Source organism: Lissotriton vulgaris, chromosome 5 (genome assembly GCF_964263255.1).
Source record: "Lissotriton vulgaris chromosome 5, aLisVul1.2, whole genome shotgun sequence".
NCBI lineage: Eukaryota > Metazoa > Chordata > Amphibia > Caudata > Salamandridae > Lissotriton > Lissotriton vulgaris.
The window spans coordinates 1,607,583,031-1,607,587,391 of record NC_141693.1 but is presented as its reverse complement, the minus strand read 5'-3'; the positions used below and the strand labels follow the sequence as shown (position 1 = coordinate 1,607,587,391).

The 4,361-nt window shown below is 45.0% G+C and overlaps 1 pseudogene; it reads right to left on the bottom strand.

The window, feature by feature from the left end:
- Nucleotides 1–944: 944 nt before the first annotated feature.
- Nucleotides 945–3,391, bottom strand: LOC147716809 (uncharacterized; annotated as a pseudogene).
- Between the last annotated feature and the right edge of the window lie 970 nt (nucleotides 3,392–4,361).

Sequence of the window (4,361 nt, the reverse complement as noted above, 5' to 3'; positions counted from 1 at the left end):
TATATTAATGGACTTTCACAGTAACCCTGGGGAGCGCGTTTAAAGCGGAAGCTTCGTCCTCCTGAACTGAAGCCAAAAATTTCCCTACTCTCCTCAGCAATCAGGATGCTGAAGAAAGCATTCTTTAAGTCAATCACCGAGAACCAAGTGGCTGAAGCTGGAACCATGGTCAATAAGGCAGTGATATCAGGAACAACTGGAAACTGTGGCACTACTATGTTATTCACCTCTCTAAGGTCAATCACAAATCTGTACACAGGTGGCTGGGACGGGTCAGTTCGTTTCAAAACAGGCAGAACAGGACTATTGCAAACGTTGCCTCTTGTCTCTTCAATCACATCTTTTTCAATCAAATCATAAATGATCGCTAACAACGCTTTTTCGCCGTCACTGGAGATCTTGTATTGGGGAATGCGCGGCATTCTAACATTGGCTTTCAATGTCACAACATATGGTGGTATTTCCAAGAGACCCACATCGTTAGGACCAGTAGCCCAAAGAATATCAGGTAGAGACAGCAATTCTGTCGGAATTTTATCCCTCGACAAATACATTGGAGAAACCACTTTCTTGCCTAGTGTAAGTTGTACTCCTGAAGGAGAACAGTACAAAGTCGCATACAATCTTTTTAACAGGTCCAATCCCAGCAAGTTTTCACCACAACCTGTTGTTAGAATAAGGGGTGCTTCGAATTCACAAGGACCAACAGACAGGGACATAGGACATGAAATCGGGTTCCTAACCAGGGCGCCAGAAAAACCTACAGAAACATTCATTTCGCCAGACAAAGGTGCGCCAGGGAGTTTTGAGTGCATCATAGAACTCTTTGTAGCACCAGTATCCAACAGAAAAGGTTCTGACACACCTGATGTAATCACCTCAACGTATGGTCCACTCTGATCTACTGGAACTGAAACAACTCCCTCTCTTTGTCTATGGCTGTCCTAGCAATCATTACCATCCATATATTCATCTTCTGCATAGTAATCATCAGCATAATACTGAGCTGTCCTCCCAGATGCGTTATTCTGCTGATCAAACCTATTCATAGAATTTTGAGGTGGAAGGGAGCCTGTATTCTGAGGGACGTTTCCACGTCCTCTACCTCTAGGTGTTTGCTGAACACCTCTACCTCTTGTGCTTGACACACCATTTGCGCGCTGTAACAGGATAGGGCAACTATATTTAAAATGACCTTCCTCCTTGCAGTACGAACACTGATTGGGACCTACAGGAACGCGTGGCTGAGTATACTCTACTCTTAGCTTTTGAAACTGTTGAGGTTGCTGATAATTATTCTGATAGTTATTCTGACCACCATTATTCTGACTACTACCACCACGTGGCGGGTATGCTTGCTGTAATAGGACCTTCGTTTTCAACTCTTTAGTTTTCTTTTCTGCTCTATCTTTCTCATCTTTGTCTCTATTTTCATAATATTGCGCAGTGGCCAGTATCTGTGCTGAAGAGGAAACTGCCCATGAACTCTCTGAATCCTTCAACTTTTTACACAACTCTGGAAGCAGATTGTGCACGAATTTATCGACGAACAGTCGCTAACCACCTTCTGTACTCATATCTTGACCACTGTGGTCGACAAACGTTTCTTCAAACCTGGTGAAGAAATCAGACACCGTTTCATCTTTCTTCTGCTTACATGCAGACAACTTATCCCAATTTACTCGCAATTCGGGCATCAAAGTCTTCATATACGTAATAATTCTACCAGGAAGCTCTGTTACTAAAGGCTCAGGTTTAGCACCACCAACTTGTCTAGCATCAGCAGCGGTAATATTTACCCATGTGTCGCCTAGCTCTTGATTATGATCCGTATGACGAATCTTTCCCTATAAAGGCTGTGGAACAACATTCCCAAATAACATATCGATATCAGCTAAATTCATGATACAGGAGCCTGCAGTCTGTGATAATTCCTTGTAATACCCTGCAGGATTTTTACGGGGATCAGGCAATGTCTGCTTGAGGGCTAATACTTCAGCTCGTTTCCATGGGACATGTACCCACACACGCTGAAAATGAGGCTGAATAGGTGGGTTAGCTGCTGCGTCTCCCTCCCTCCATACTGGGGGAACCTCTCTCATGGGATATTGTCTTCCTTTCTTCTTGGTAGAAGAATCATAATCAAACAACGATTTGGAAACACCTTCAGTTCTAAGGGATAACAACGTTGCAACGGCTTTCCTAACATCTGAACCCACGATTGTGCCTTTTGAAAATTCGAACCGTACATGGCTCAACTCGGGCGGACTAGAGTCCAAATCATTCTCTTCTAAGTCTTCGCATAGAAAAACACACATTTTCTCGAAAACGTACCTCTGCTTTGATGCTTCCCACTGATAGAAAACATCCATAACACATTCTAAATCATATATAGTCGGGTTAGTCACCCATCTATGTGCCAAACGATCCAATACTTCTTTCTCCCTAGAATCAGGCAGATGGCTGCGTAACTGTGTATGCCCAGAGGCAGGAGCCGGACTTGCTGCTCCAAACAAAGGATATAGAGGACTAGAAACAGTGCTTGCCACTCTCTGGCGGACAGACGGAGAGGTCGAGGAAAAGACAAGTGGGAAGGAAGGGTGAGACGAGGCAGATGCAGAGGCAGTGTCAGGAGGAGTACCAGGAGTGGTAGTCGATACAGTAGGTAAAGTTGCAGGAAGTATAGGAAGAGCAGATGTAAAGGCCGGTGACCCTTGGGAAGGCTGCACCGGAGGAATAGGAGCCAGCTGAAGAGTAGCTGGTGGGTGCTGTGGAGGAACAGGAGGTATAACAACCATGGGTTGCACAACTAAAGGTTGTGGAGGTGCTGTAGCATTTTGCGCATAGGGCGGTGGTGAACTTAACAAATGCGACATTAGGGGATCTTTTTCAAGCTCTTTTGCTGCTTCTTGCTGAAGAGGCGGCAAAATTGGGTAGCATTTACCTATTACCATTTTACGTTGCCTGTGCAACTGCTCACTCATCTGTTCTTCTTCATTGTTTTTATACTGCCTAGCAGCTTGCATTATCGAGATACCCCTTTCTCTCTTATTTTTCTTCTCTAATTTAATTTCCTTTTGTTTGGCCTCCTTACGCCACAGGCGGAAAGAGTCAAACATTGCCGGCCGGGCTTTCTTCTTAAAGAGTTTAACTTCGAGATTATCTAGGATTTCCGTATCAAAGCTACCATATTGGGGCCATTTTAAAACACCATCCTTGGGGGGTATTTGATCCACACTTTATTGTATGTGATGGGGCGTACTCCATGTTTCACATACAATTCATAGGTTGGAGTTCCAATCGGAGGAACCGGACACGAGTCCTCCAATCGGGAGTCCCTATTATTACAACCAAGACAAAACAAATTTCCAAGTCTGGTAAGACCAGGCATCTTCGCTCTCTAGTCTAGCTTCAAACTTCAAAGGATTATCAATTACGATATTCTCGTGAATACACGAGTCCTTCGACTTTGGCGCTTGCAAGTTCCAAATCAAAGCGGTCCCACAAGGGAACACCAAACAAACTAAGGACTGGGAGACGCTCCACTTATACTTAACTGAGGTATCGATGACGTCACCAGAAGACTCGTCTATCGTTTCGCTCTACCAAACATCAAGGGTCCAAATCAGGGCGATAGTCAGGGCAGCAGTCCTTCGTAGCCGTCGGGACGCGGGAACCTCGCAGCAAAGACCTTCGGAACCACGTCGACATACAGGGGTCGCTGAAGTGGCTGGCCGTCCTCTGGAATTTTCACACGAAGCTCCTCACGAACCTCTGGCTTGGACCGGTACCGCAGATATCGCCCCACAATGGGGGCCAAACTGAGGTACTGGGTTTTTCAGAACCGGTACTGATCCGGTAACCCAGCGGTGTCAGGGCAACACCCAAAGACCTCGAGTCCTTTCCTGATTCAGACCACAGAAACACGAGTCTTCTAGGTGAAGTCAAAGATCGAATTTATTGGCTGCAACCAAGTAACAAGCGTCCTAGAAGTACAACAGCATGTATGTTCTCAGGAAACTGATCAAATTTACAAAGCCTGGCTTCTTCTTTTATACAGTTTTTTAAGCTTCAGGCAAGCATTCTTAGATTTACAGTGCAAACATTCTTGGATTTACAGTGAGCCATTCACATATTTTCATTACAAAAGAAAAAGCAGAGTCATGATGACAAGTATACATTTAGTGTGTCCAGTTTGTGATCAATTACCCGGCAAGGCCCAACATTTCCATCAGATATCGGTGTACCCTCAATAAAACCGGGCTCCTCCTCATCATAAAGCACAAGAAGAGAAAAGAGCAGAGACAGGTGTGAGCAAGATTTGGGCGGGGGTGTGTGCGATGGGAACAGTTTATGGCCTG